The sequence below is a fragment of the Oncorhynchus kisutch genome, linkage group LG14, assembly GCF_002021735.2.
Source record: "Oncorhynchus kisutch isolate 150728-3 linkage group LG14, Okis_V2, whole genome shotgun sequence".
NCBI lineage: Eukaryota > Metazoa > Chordata > Actinopteri > Salmoniformes > Salmonidae > Oncorhynchus > Oncorhynchus kisutch.
In genome coordinates, this window is record NC_034187.2 from 45,914,680 (window position 1) to 45,930,242 (window position 15,563).

General features: G+C 42.0%; 1 pseudogene; it reads left to right on the forward strand.

Annotated features, from left to right (window-relative positions):
• Positions 1 to 5,289: 5,289 nt before the first annotated feature.
• The window catches only part of LOC109903140 (matrilin-3-like), a 50,337-nt pseudogene continuing 40,063 nt past the window's right edge, over positions 5,290 to 15,563 (forward strand).

Sequence of the window (15,563 nt, forward strand, 5' to 3'; positions counted from 1 at the left end):
CACACCGTTTTTTTTTAAATATGTTTTTTTAAATATCTGTGTTGTTGTCTATCACTTGTTATCTTTGGTGCAAATAAATAAATAAGTGTGAATTACACATTTGGGATCCACAAAAAAATTATTCAACATCCTGTAGCTCTTCTGCAGTAAATCTGTCTCTCCCGAAAACTTCTCTGCTGCTGCCACTACCAAATTAATATTCTGGGATTTACATTCCATCTGTACAGTACAGTTAATAACCATAGCAACGACTGCTAAGAGACCAACCTTACCAAACACAAACTGTTGAAAGAGAGACATGTTAGACTCCTTTCCATCCACAGTTTTTACGAGAGTAAAGTCATATCATATAAAACATATCACGAAGGCTGTGATGGAAACAGGAAGTTTGGTTGTAATTTTATAAATGCTGGACGATAATTTGTGGGATCGTTTTGTGTATTATGTGGGAACGCCTTCATGAGCAAATATTGATATAATAACCATCATATCGAAAGGACATTTTGAGTCACACGATGATATGGTGTGTGGTCCTCCCACTACGACTCAGTAAAGCATGCAGTTTATTAGGCTACAGATTAAATCATGTATGATGAACTTCACAGGGTGGTGAAAGTGTACGGTGATGAGTTTCATGTTGCTTTCCAATAAATATTGAGGGTCTTACTCTGGTGACATGATGATCGATGCTTGATTTCCATTTGACAAGTCAAAATATTCTCTCTCTTATCTATAATAATCTGGTCTATTTTGATCACAGAATGACAAAGCCTGAACATTTCAGCTATATTTCTTATTGATTTAGCTCTACTGACTTTATTGTCCCCATGGGGATTTTTTTTGCAGTGTCATGTACATGTTTAAAGTGGCGGTTTAAATACAAAACAAATTGACAATACAACTTTCATAACAGTTACATACCAATAAAAAGAGCCTGGGTCAATAGTAACATGAGCCCAAGCTATTTAGGAGGGATATCACACCTGCCACAAATGACTGTCAAGTTCTGTTTTTCCTGCCTAGGGGTGCCCTATACCTGCGCCCAGAGGGGAGTAGTTCAAAGTCTGGGTACAGTGGGTGGCTTGGGTCTAAAATGATTTTGTGAGCCTTGCCGAGGGCCCTGAACTTAAAGATCTCATCCAGGCCTGTCTGTTTGACTCCAAGTACCTTGCTTGCTGTGGTGATAATCATTCTCTGCATATTTCTCTGGCTGACAGTGGCATTGCCAAACCAATAAACAATACAAAAAGTTAAAATACTCTCAATTAAAGATTTGTAAAACAGAGTCCGTATAGTAGAATTAACATTAAAAGATCCCAGATTTTTGAGAAAGTACAGTCTCTGTTGACTCTTATTGTACATCAGGTCTGTACATTTACTCCACTGAAGCTTATTGTCCAAGAGGACACCCAGGTATACCATCTTTATGTTCTGACCACTGATAGATGTTGCAGAGGTAGGTGTTGTACGCTTCCTGAAGTCTACCTACATCTCTTTTGTCTTTTGCACCCCAGTATCTCTACTTGCACATCATCATTTGCACATATATCACTCCAGTATTAATGCTAAGTTTTAATTATTTTTGCCCCTATGACCTATTTATTGCCTGCCTCCCTACTCCTCTACATTTGCACACACTGTACATAGATTCTTTCTATTTTTATTTTCTGTTATTGACTGTACGTTTGTTTTTGTCGCACTGCTATGCTTTATCATGGTCAGGTCGCAGTTGTAAATGAGAACTTGTTCTCAACTGAACTACCTGGTTAAATAAAGGTGAAATAAAAAACAGTTGTGGTGGAGGTCAAGTATACCTATGGTGCAAGGGACCTTACCATTGAAGAGGCAGTGAAGTCGAAGGATTTCTATATCAAGTAGGGAGGGTCTTACCGCCTCCGTGAAGACCATCCTTACTGGCACCAGGTCCAAGGTCAGCTCCATATCACTGGAAGGGACACCTGCTTCTTGGTTGTGTGGACCACCAAAGTCTCCATCAATATCCTGATCTTGAGTGATGACCTCTGACCGACTCATATTGCTCCTCCTATCAGTACCTGTTTTCAGGGAAGCAAATTGTCCAGAAATATGCTACCGGTCAAAAGTTTTAGAACACCTACTCATTCAAGGGTTTTCTTTATTTGTACCTTTATTCTACATTGTAGAATAATATTAAAGACATAAAAACTATGAAATAACACACATGGAATCATATAGTAACCATAATTTTTTTTTTAAATCAAATTGTAAATTTGAGATTCTTCAAATTAGCCACCCTTTGCCTTGATGACAGCTTTGCACACTCGTGTCATTCTCTCAACCAGCTTCATGAGGTAATCAACTGGAATGCATTTAAATTAACAGGTGTGCCTTCTTAAGAGTTCATTTGTGGAATTTCTTTCCTTCTTTGCGTTTCAGCCAATAAGTTGTGTTGTGACAAGGTATGGGGGTATACAGAAGACAGCCCTACTTGGTAAAAGCTCAAATAAGCAAAGAGAAACGACACTCCGTCATTACTTTAAGACACAACGGTCAGTCAATATGGAAAATGTCAAGAACTTTGAAAGTTTCTTCAAGTGCAGTCGCAAAAACCATCAAGCGCTATGATTAAACTGGCTCTCATGAGGACTGCCACAGGAAAGGAAGACCCAGAGTTACCTCTGCTGCAGAGGATAAGTTCATTAGAGTTACTAGCCTCAGAAATTGCAGCCCAAATAAATGCTTCAAAGTTCATGTAACAGACACTTCTCAACATCAACTGTTCAGAGGAGACTGTGTGAATCAAACCTTCATGGTCAAACTGCTGCAAAGAAACCACTAAAGGACACCAATAATAAGAAGAGACTTGCTTGGGCCAAGAAACACAAACAATAGACATTAGACTGGTGAAAGTTGTCCTTTGGTCTGAAGAGTCCAAATTTGAGATTTCGCCATGTCTTTGTGAGTCGTGGTGTGGGTGAACGGATGATCTCTGTATGTGTATTTCCCACCGTAAAGCATGAAGGAGGAGGTGTTATGGTGTGGGGGTGCTTTGCTGGTGACACTGTCTGTGATTTATTTAGAATTCAGGGCACACTTAGCCCTCATGGTTACCACAGCATTCTGCAGCGATACACCATCCCATCTGGTTTGGGCTTAGTGGGACTATGACCCAACACACCTCCAGGCTGTGTTAGGGCTATTTTACCAAGAAGGAGAGTGCTGCACCAGATGACCTGGCCTCCACAATCACCTGCCTCAACCATATTGCGATGGTTTGGGATGAGTCGGACTGCAGAGTGAAGGAAAAGCAGCCAACAGGTGCTCAGGATATGTGGGAACTCCTTCAAAAGACTGTTGGAAAAGCATTACAGGTGAAGCTGGTTGAGAGAATGCCAAGAGTGTACAAAGCTGTCATCAAGGCAAAAGAATTTCAATTTCAAATATAAAATATATTTTTGGTTACTACATGATTCCATGTGTTATTTCATAGTTTGATGTCTACAATGTAGAAAACAGTAAAACTCAAGAAAAACCCTTGAATGAGTAGGTGTTCTAAAACTTTTGACCAGTATTTTTATTTTACCTTTATTTAACTAGGCAAGTCAGTTAAGAACAAATTCTTATATTCAATGATGACTAGTAGTGTATTCCACATTTATTTTACTAGGCAAGTCAGTTAAGAACACATTCTTATATTCAATGACAGCCTAGGAACAGTGGGTTAACTGCCTGTTCAGGGGCAGAACGACAGATTTGTACCTTGTCAGCTCGGGGGTTTTGAACTTGCAACCTTCCGGTTACTAGTCCAACGCTCTAACCACTAGGCTACCCTGCCGCCCCACGCCACACTCTCCCAGAATAGGTTATATTATATTCAAGTTTTGCTCAAAGCAGCCAACTAAAGTAATGTAGTTTACATAAGTTTGATCACAAAGGCTGGTCTGAGTGGATCTCCTCACAGTTTCATTCAGTAGTACAAGACAATTCAAATGTAATTTTATCATGGGCACAGTGGGAATTTATATCTGTGATGGTTAAATGATGTCTTACCCCAGAGTGTAAGAGAGAGTGCATCTCCTTGCTGAGGGTGGCGTTGATCAAGCACTGCTTCTGCTGGGGTGAGCCTGACGTTCTGCATGTCACGCCGCATGTCTAAAATAGGGGGGAAAGGGGACATAAAGTAAAAATGTCCATGCATCTATCAATTCAATGTTTTACACAATATTGTATCATATTTGATAGGCATGCCAGATAGAAATATGTCACGGGCTGGATCCAGTCACACACACACACAAGACAGCAACTTAATTTATGTAGTTTAGAAGGATAATCATCCAAGTTAACTTCAGAGAGTAGGCAAATACGTGCTGAAACAGGACAATAGGCTTTGCCAAACCTCCTTCCTTGTTCTACCCACTGAAGGGAGAGTCAAGGTACAAAGTGTTTCACTGATACACCTCATCACTGTAGGAATCAGTTGTTCCACATTGTATTGCCATGCCTTATGATGCATCTGACAGACTTGTCCCAAAAGTGCAAACCGGTTGAGTGAATCCAGAGAGTGAAAATCACAGACCACCTGGGGTGGACTGACGGTTTCACCATTGTTCTAGTCTCATTTAAAGTCTTGGGAATTGTCGTCACCCTTCTGGTGGCCATTTTGTTTGCCCGTGGACAGAGGCTACTTCTGCTTCCTGGAAATGCTTCCCCTGCTGGCCTGCTTTTGCTGTATCCGTTTTTCTTGTGGCAGCCAACGTAGACCACCTGCCAGGTCAGTCTCCCTCTCTTTGGCATGGCCTTCACTCTTTGCATCTCCTGCATCCTGGCCAGCCTTCTCCAGATCTTTGTGGGCTTCACCTTTGACCTGAGGGATCAATTATCAATGACAAGAATGCCATCAGAAACCTAATCTGAAAACACTACGAATAGAAAATCGGTCACCAGTAATAGTGATTGGAAGCATGGAACTTTGCATAAAACAATATACAAAAAAATCGGTATCTATTAGCATTAACATTAACATTGGATGCTTTTTTGTAACAAAGTAATTGAGTTTCAAATGACAACTCTTTTATGAACCTGTATACTGAAACTCCAACAAACTAATAATCTAAACTAAGCAAATGTTAATGATATAAATATTAATGATATAGGCCTCATCAATTGTAGTTGTGTTAGATGTGTATTAGATTGAATTGAGAATCAAATTGAGAATAAAACTGATCACACCAATAAGCTTGCATGTGCTTGTATGTAACGCTAGAGGTCGCACTTTGCATGAACAATTTAAAAAAAATTATGTCCCTTTTCTCCTCCAGAACAACATCACATAGTTTGCCTTCCATAGCCACTGTTCTGGTCGCACAAACCAACCCAAAACGTGTGTAATGCTTTCTTCTCACCGCTGGATTGGACGACTCCCACGGATTTAGCCTGGTGATGGTTAAATATGCCCCCAGAGAGCAAATGTTTGTATTCATGGTTTAGTATTCTGAATTGAGAAGTAGCTTACCTAAGAGAACCAACTGCCACAGGATGACACTGTTAATCGGAGGACTCGTCTGTTGCATGTCGTTGCTCGCTATGGAGGTCCAAGGAACATACAGACTTCATGGAGGATACCATCCTCGGCAGCATCACGCAGACAGCCCTATCATGCCACCGCAAACATTTCAGCGGAGCATTCAACAGCAACAACCGTTTCAGAGTGCTCCACAAGGACAGCAACAAATTGGAAATGTTCAGCAATCAGCTCAGTTGTCTAAGAATCAAAAAACGATTGATTTGGGAGGTTGGTTCATTTTCGTACAATGTAGGCTATTTTGTAATAGTACGCACATTTATTTTCCGTTAAGTTTTATTGCTCTTCATGACTTTACATTTGAGATAATTTGGCATTGGCGTCAATGTATTATACAAGTTCTGAAATTTAAGCGGGTATTGGCCAATCCTCGGTTATTACAGAATAAAGGCAGATATTCATTTTTTACTGTAAATAAACGTTCTTATCTTGCCATACAATTGCATACATTTTGAAATTCGTTAGCTGGAAAATGTTAACCAAATAGCACACCAAAGGAAGGACTGGTGTCAATGTGTACTCAAACCTTTGGGCTAGGCAATATTAAACGTTATGACTATTATTTCCATACAATAATGGATTTATGAAGCACTTTTCCAGGAGTTCAGAACACTTTACGTTGTGTGAAATTGAGAAACAACCGACTGTATGTTGGTAGCTTAGTAGCTGCAATAAGCATAAACAAATGCTGATGGATAATAGTCTCAATTGCTAGCAGACAGACTCTCACTGATGCTTAAGGCTAATAACAGCAGGCTAATGTACTTCACACCATCCCCATGTAAGTCATAGGCCTCTTATTGCACTTGAGGCAAACAAAATAACCATTGCTCTACTACTTCTCCCTCTTCCTCCGTCATGGTGGCCCAAAGTACATGACAATAATTACAGGTTTAATAGCTATCACCAGCCACCCGGGAAATGGCCAGTCATGTACCTCTGGCCCACAGCACCACCCCCTTCACTTGAACAGCCGGTCAATACCCCAAGCGGCACCACCACTCCCATCATCAGTGCTGACACAGGTAGAAGACTTTAGGCAAAAAACAAAAACCTCCTTTTGATTGAATCCCTCATGGACTGATTGGTTTCTGGGTATAAATTTGAATCGGAACCCCCCCCTCTTCTGTTGGTGTTTTTATGTGGTTTTCTTCCTTTTTTTTCTTCCTTTTACAATATCTTTGTCCTGGGATTGAGCAGATGCTGTCATAAGTCACTATTCTGTAGTTTTTTCCTCCTCTGCAGGTGAATCTTGGGAGAAGTAAACATGAACCTTCTATTTGGTTTACTATATTACATTGAAATTGGTTTGGTGTCCATGTTTACTTTCCTCAGAAATGTTCAGAATCTTCTCTAACTAAGCTTTCATCCACTTTTTCTTCAGACTTCTTAAAACTGTTCTTTTTACTGCTGTTTGTAGTATTATTGCTGTGTGTGCTGAAGCATAAACGGTTGCCCGCTTAAAACTAACGCTCCCATGCAATCTATTTGAAATAGTATCACCTAGTAAAACATATCAAGCTGACTTGCTAAAACCCTCAGTAACTCCAGACCTGAATGTGAAGCCTGAATGTGTCTGATATACAGTAGATGTGAAAGTGTGTAGAGAACCATTCCACACTGGGTGGTAAAAACCAATGTCACAATTTTCCCTCCGCAGGAACCCACTGCAAAAGCCGGCCCCTCGACCTGGTGTTCATTATCGACAGTTCACGTAGTGTGCGCCCCACAGAATTTGAGAAGGTCAAAATCTTCCTGGCTGACATGGTCGACACCCTCGACGTTGGCTCGGATGCCACGCGGGTGGCCGTCGTGAACTACGCTAGCACGGTGAAGATTGAGTTCCTTCTCAAGACGCACTTCGACAAGGCAGGCCTGAAGGCAGCGCTGGCCCGCAAAAATCTCTAGCTGCTGGTACAATGACTGGCCTGGCTATCAAGACAGCCATGGAGGAGACATTCACTGAGGAGTCAGGCTCCCGGCTAGCTAACAAGAACATTGCCAAGGTGGCCATCATCGTAACCGATGGACGTCCCCAGGACACGGTGGAGGAGGTGGCCGCGGCAGCGAGGGTGGCAGGCATCGAGATCTACGCAGTGGGGGTGGACAGGGCTGACATGAAGTCCCTGCGTCTCATGGCCAGTCTGCCCCTGGATGAACACGTGTTCTACGTGGAGACCTACGGCGTGATTGAGAAGCTCACGTCCAAGTTCAGGGAAACCCTGTGTGGTAAGAGAGTGAGGCAATTTTTTAATTTTATTTCATCTGTATTTAAGCAGGGAGTCATGCTGAGACCATGGTTTCTTATGCAGATGAACCCTGCATGAAAACATCAATAAACAACAATTACACTATACATACAGTACCAGTCAAAAGTTTGGCCACACCTACTCATTCCAGAGTTTTTAAAATCTATTTTCTATAGTGAAGACATCAAAACTATGAAGTAACACGTATGGAATCATGTAGTAACCAAAAAAGTGGTAAACAAATCTAAATATATATATTTTTTTAGGACAGCTTTGCACATTCTTGGCATTCTCTCAACAAGCTTCATGAGGTAGTCATACAGAATGCATTTCAATTATCAGATGTGCATTGTTAAAAGTTAAGTTGTGGAATTTCTTTCTTAATGCGTTTAAGCCAATCAGTTGTGTTATGACATGGTAGGTGTGGTATACAGAAGATAGCCCTATTTGGTAAAAGACCAAGTCCATATTATGGTAAGAACATCTCAAATAAGGCAAGAGAAATGACAGTCCATTATTTTAAGACATGACGATCAGTCAATATGGAACATTTCAAGAACTTTGAAAGTTTCTTCAAGTGCAGTCACAAAAACCATCCTCCTCCATGCTTCACGGTGGGAACCACACATGAATAGATCATCGGTTCACCTACTCTGTGTCTCACAAAGACACTGTGTTTGGAACCAAAAATCTCAAATTTGGACTCATCAGACCAAAGAACAGATTTATTGGCCCAAGCAAGTATCTTCTTTTTATTGGTGTCCTTTAGTAGGGATTTCTTTTCAGCAATTTGACCATGAAGGCTGATTCACACAGTCTCCTCTGAACAGTCAATGTTGAGATGTGTCTGTTACTTGAACTCTGTGAAGCATTTATTTGGGCTGCAATTTCTGAGGCTGGTAACTAATGAACTTATCCTCTGCAGCAGAGGTAACTCTGGGTCTTCCTTTCCTGTGGCAGTCCTCATGAGAACCAGTTTCATCATAGTGCTTGATGGTTTTTGCGACTGCACTAGAAGAAACTTTCAAAATTCTTGAAATGTTCCGTATTGACTGACTTTCATGCTTTCAACTCCTCCAACTTGAAGGACTTTTGGAGATCGACAGGCTAAGTCATGTTTTGTCCTCCTATAACATGGGTGTACAATCCCTTAAGGGCCAAAGTCCAGCTGATTTGTGTGTCTTCCTTGACACCTACTTGATCAACTATTGTTATTGATCACCCAGGAAGTACACATATCTGGTTTCTCAGGTCGAAACTAGTTGTTCAGCCAATCAGCTGTGAGGATGTTTGTTTACAGGTGTGAATGCCTGTGCTTTGGGACACGACTGCAACCACATATGTGTCAAGAACAACCACAACTCGAAACCTACAGATCCGGGATCAAACCCGGATCTGTAGTTACGCCTCAAGCACTGCACTGCACTGCCTTAGACCGCTGCGCCACTCAGGAGGTCCTAACACCATTTTGAGTGTAACATTTCAGAAGTTGTAAAACTCAAAAATGACTCCAAATATCTTCCCCTCCAAATGTAAAGCCAGTTGTGTGTCCCCCCCCCACTCAAGTGTTTTATATGAATGCATGTTTCCTCATTTCATAGCTCTGTAATCCTTAGACGTAGGTTACTTTCTAAATGTAATCAAATCAAATCAAATTGTATTAGTCACATGCACCAAATACCTTACGGTAAAATGCTTACTTACAGTGCCTTGTATTAAATCCCCCTTGGCGTGTTTCCTATTTTTTTGCATTACAACCTGTAATTTAAATGGATTTTTATTTGGATTTCATGTAATGGACATACACAAAATAGTCCAAATTGGTGAAGTAATTTAAAAATTACTTTAAAAAAATAAAAAAAAGGAAACTGTAAAGTGGTGCATGCATATGTATTCACCCCCTTTGCTATGAAGCCCTTAAATAAGATCTGGTGCAACCAATTACCTTCAGAAGTCACATAATAAAGTCCACCTGTGTGCAATCTAAGTGTCACATGATCTGTCACATGATCTCAGTATATATACACCTGTTCTGAAAGGCCCCAGTCTGCAACACCACTAATCAAGGGCCACCACCAAGCAAGCAGCACCATGAAGACCAAGGAGCTCTCCAACCAGGTCAGGGACAATGTTGTGGAGAAGTACAGATCAGGGTTGGGTTATAAAAAAAATATCAGAAACTTTGAACATCCCATGCAGCACCATTAAATCCATTGTTAAAAATGGAAAGAATATGGCACAACAACAAACCTGCCAAGAGAGGGCTGCCCACCAAAACTCGCGGACCAGGCAAGGAGGGAATTAATCAGAGGCAACGAAGAGACCAAAGATAACCCTGAAGGAGCTCAAAAGCTCCACAGCTGAGATTGGAGTATCTGTCCATAGAACCACTTTAAGCCGTACACTCCACAGAGCTGTGCTTTACGGAAGAGTGGCCAGATAAAAGCCATTCCTCGAAGAAAAAAAAGCAAACACGTTTGGGGAGTCTCCGACATGCTTTTTGGTGAAAACCAAACATATTGAAGAAGGTACTCTGGTCAGATGAGACTAAAATGTAGCTTTTTGGCCATCAAGGAACAATGCTATGTCTGGCGCAAACCCAGCACCTCTCATCACCCAGAGAACATCATCCCCACAGTGAAGCATGGTGGTGACAGCATTATGCTGTGAGGATGTTTTTCTTTGGCAGGGACTGGGAAACTGGTCAGAAGGAATGATGGATGACGCTAAATACAGGGAAATTCTTGAGAGAAACCTGTTTCAGTCTTCCAGAGATTTGAGACTGGGACGGAGGTTCACCTTCCAGCAGGACAATGACCCTAAGCATACTGGTAAAGCACCAATTGAGTGGTTTGAGAGGAAACATTTAAATGTCTTGGAATGGCCTAGTCAAAGCCCAGACCTCAATTCAATTGAGAATCTGTGGTATGACTTAAAGATTGCTGTGCACCAATGGAACCCATCCAACTTGAAGGAGCTGGAGCGGTTTTGCTTTGAAGAATGAGCAAAAATCCCAGTGGCTAGATGTGCCAAGCTTATAGAGACATACCCCAAGAGACTTTCAGCTGAAATTGCTGCAAAAGGTGCCTCTACAAAGTATTGACCTTGTTGGGGTGAATAGTTATGCACGCTCAAGTTTTGTTTATTTGTCTTATTTCTTGTTTGTTTCACAATAAAGAATATTTAGCGTCTTCAAAGTGGTAGTCATGTTGTGTAAATCAAATGATACAAACCCCCCAAAAATCAATTTTAATTCCAGGTTGTAAGGCAAGAAAATTTGAAAAATGCCAAGGTGGTGAATACTATCGCAAGCCACAGTACAAGCCCTAACCAACAATACAGTTAGAAAAATATGGATAAGAAAAATCCATTAAAGGAAAAAGTAATTAAAGAGCAGCAGTAAAATAACAATAGCAAGATTATATACAGTGGGGTACCGGTACCGAGTCAATGTTCCGGGGGCACCGGTTAGTTGAGGTAATATGTAGGTGGAGATATTAAAGTGACTATTGTATAGATGATGACAACAGAGAGTAGCAGCAGTGTAAAAGAGGGGGGAGCAGTGCAAATAGTCTGGGTAGCCATTTGATTAGATGTTTAGGAGTCATGGCTTGGAGGTAGAAGCTGTTTAGAAGTCTCTTGGACCTTGACTTTGTGCTCCGGTACCGGTTGCCGTGTGGTAGTAGAGAGAACAGCATATGACTAGGGTGACTGGAGTCTATGACAATTTTTAGGGCCTTCCTCTGACACCGCCTGGTATATAGGTCCTGTATGGCAGGAAGCTTGGCCCCAGCGATGTACTAGGCCGTTGGCACTACCCTCTGTAGTGCCTTGCGGTCGGAGGCCGAGCAGTTGCCATACCAGGCAGTCTTGCAACCAGTCAGAATGCTCTCGATGGTGCAGCTGTAGAACCTTTTGAGGATCTGAGGACCCATGCCAAAACTTTTCAGTCTCCTGAGAGGGGGAATAGGTTTTGTTGTGCCCTCTTCACGACTGTCTTGGTGTGCTTGGACCATGTTAGTTTGTTGGTGATGTGGACGCCAAGGAACTTGAAGCTCTCAAGCTGCTCTACTGCAGCCCCATCAATGAGAATATGGAAGTGCTCGGTTCTCTTTTTCCTGTAGTCCACAATCCGTTACAGTTAGTAGTTACCTGTCCAAAATTGTAATCAGTAACGTAACTTTTAGATGACCCAAGCTCAGTAACGTAATCTGATTACATTCAGTTACTTTCCCCTTAAGAGGCATTTGAACGAATAAAGAAATGTATGTTACCAATTGAACAACATATATTGCAGGATAAATCAATGTTAAAGTTTACATAGCTGGCCATACACTACCGGTCAAAAGTTTTAGAACACTTACTCAAACCCTTGAATTTCTTTCTTTTTTACTATTTTCTACATTGTAGAATAATAGTGAAGACATAAAAACTATGAAATAGCATATATGGAATCCTGTAGTAACCAAAAAAGTGTTAACCAAAAAAGCCACCCTTTACCTTGATGACAGCTTTGCACACTCTTGGCATTCTCTCATTCAGCTTCATGAAGTAGTCACCTGGAATGCAATTCAATTAACAGGTGTGCCTTAAAAGTTTTGTAGAATTGCTTTCCTTCGTGAGTTTTAGCCAATCAGTTGTGTTGTGACAAGTTATGGGGGTATACAGAAGACAGCCCTATTTGATAACAGACCAAGTCCATATTATGGCGAGAACAGCTCAAATAAGCAAAGAGAAACGAAAGTCCATCATTACACGAAGGTCAGCCAATATGTAAAATGTCAAGAACTTTGAAAGTTTCTTCAAGTGCAGTCGCAAAAAAAAAAAAGTCCTATGATGAAACTGCCTCTCATGAGGACCGCCACAGGAATGAAAGACCCAGAGTGACCTCTGCTGCAGAGGATAAGATCATTCGAGTTACCATCCTCAGAAATTGCAGCCCAAATACATGCTTCACAGAGTTAACACAGAGACTGTGTGAATCAGGAATTCATGGTTGAATTGCTGTTAAGAAAACACTACTAAAGGACACCAATAATGAGAATAGACATGCTTTGGCCAAGAAACATGGGCAAAGGACATTTGACCGGTGGAAGTATGTCCCGGTGGAAAAATAGTCTGGAGTCCAAATTTGAGATTTTTAGTTCCAACTGCCGTATCTTTGTGAGATGCGATGTTGGTGAGCGGATGATCTCCGCATGTGTATTTCCCACTGTAAAGCATGGAGGAGGAGGTGTTATGGTGTGGGGGTGCTTTGATGGTGACACTGTCTGTGATTTATTTAGAATTCAAGGCACACTTAACCATCATGGCTACCACAGCATTCTGCAGCCATATTCCATCCCATCTGGTTTGCTCTTAGTGGGACTATCATTTGTTTTTCAACAGGACAATGACCCAACACACCTTCAGGCTGTGTAAGGGCTATTTTACCAAGAAGGAGAGTGACGGAGTGCTGCATCAGATGACCTGGCCTCCACAATCCTCCGACCTCAACCAATTTCAGATGGTTGGGCTGAGTTGGACCACAGAGTGAAGGAAAAGCAGCCAACAAGTGCTCACTCCTACTCTATGTAGGAGCTTTATTATTATTTACCTGAGCATGACCTCAAAACTAAGGACTTATTAGACAGCCCTACTCTGTTGTTTGTGAATTTGTTGGGCTCATGGAATGGCATGCTTTGAGCACTACTGAAAAGTGCTTTTACATGTGAAATATTAATGCCATGTGCTGCATTTGCTGTAGGCCTATTGTTTTCTTTTTTTGTTGGTGTTCTTTGATATCTTGATAATATACAGCTGTTTAAAAGGGCAAATCCACAAATGGAAACAATAACAAAACTGTCGCCCTGCCTATGTTTTGGTAAAAAGCTGAGGGATGGGCCTGGAGAAATGTAACCGCTCTCAGATTAATAGACAGAGCTATGGATGCAAGGACTGACCATCCATGATATCACAATTATTGTTTTGACCATGTTATGAAGCTATACAGTGTTTGTTTATATTTACAATGTTTACAAATATTGGAGAAAAACTAACTCATACTTTGGGTATACTTTGGGTCCGACAATGCAGTAATAACCAACAAGTAATCTAACTAACAATTCCAAAACTACTGTCTTATACACACAAGTGTAAGGGGATAAAGAATATGTACATAAAGATATATGAATGAGTGATGGTACAGAGCAGCATAGGCAAGATACAGTAGATGTATCGAGTACAGTATATACATATGAGATGAGTATGTAAACAACGTGGCATAGTTAAAGTGGCTAGTGATACATGTATTACATAAAGATGCAGTAGATGATATAGAGTACAGTATATACATATGAGATGAATAATGTAGGTTATGTAAACTTTATATTAGGTAGCATTGTTTAAAGTGGCTAGTGATATATTTGACATAATTTCCCATCAATTCCCATTATTAAAGTGGCTGGAGTTGAGTCAGTGTGTTGGCAGCAGCCACTCAATGTTAGTGGTGGCTGTTTAACAGTCTGATGGCCTTGAGATAGAAGCTGTTTTTCAGTCTCTCGGTCCCAGCTTTGATGCACCTGTACTGACCTCGCCTTCTGGATGATAGCGGGGTGAACAGGCAGTGGCTCGGGTGGTTGTTGTCCTTGATGATCTTTATGGCCTTCCTGTAACATCGGGTGGTGTAGGTGTCCTGGAGGGCAGGTAGTTTGCCCCCGGTGAAGCGTTGTGCAGACCTTACTACCCTCTGGAGAGGGTAGTACTACCCTTACGGTTGTGGGCGGAGCAGTTGCCGTACCAGGCGGTGATACAGCCCGCCAGGATGCTCTCGATTGTGCATCTGTAGAAGTTTGTGAGTGCTTTTGGTGACAAGCCGAGTTTCTTCAGCCTCCTGAGGTTGAAGAGGCGCTGCTGCGCCTTCTTCACGATGCTGTCTGTGTGGGTGGACCAATTCAGTTAGTCTGTGATGTGTATGCCGAGGAACTTAACTTGCTACCCTCTCCACTACTGTTCCATCGATGTGGATAGGGGGGTGTTCCCTCTGCTGTTTCCTGAAGTCCACAATCATCTCCTTAGTTTTGTTGACGTTGAGTGTGAGGTTATTTTCCTGACACCACACTCCGAGGGCCCTCACCTCCTCCCTGTAGGCCGTCTCGTCGTTGTTGGTAATCAAGCCTACCACTGTTGTGTCGTCCGCAAACTTGATGATTGAGTTGGAGGCGTGCGTGGCCACGCAGTCGTGAGGGAACAGGGAGCACAGGAGAGGGCTCAGAACGCACCCTTGTGGGGCCCCAGTGTTGAGGATCAGCGGGGTGGAGATGTTGATGCCTACCCTCACCACCTGGGGGCGGCCCGTCAGGAAGTCCAGTACCCAGTTGCACATGGCGGGGTCGAGACCCAGGGTCTCGAGCTTGATGACGAACTTGGAGGGTGCTATGGTGTTAAATGCCGAGCTGTAGTCGATGAACAGCATTCTCACATAGGTATTCCTCTTGTCCAGATGGGTTAGGGCAGTGTGCAGTGTGGTTGAGATTGCATCGTCTGTGGACCTATTTGGGCGGTAAGCAAATTGGAGTGGGTCTAGGGTGTCAGGTAGGGTGGAGGTGATATGGTCCTTGACTAGTCTCTCAAAGCACTTCATGATGACGGAAGTGAGTGCTACGGGGCGGTAGTCGTTTAGCTCAGTTACCTTAGCTTTCTTGGGATTCTTGAAGAATATAACGTATAAATCAACTGACACACTCCATGAGAACCATATATAGAATTTATACATC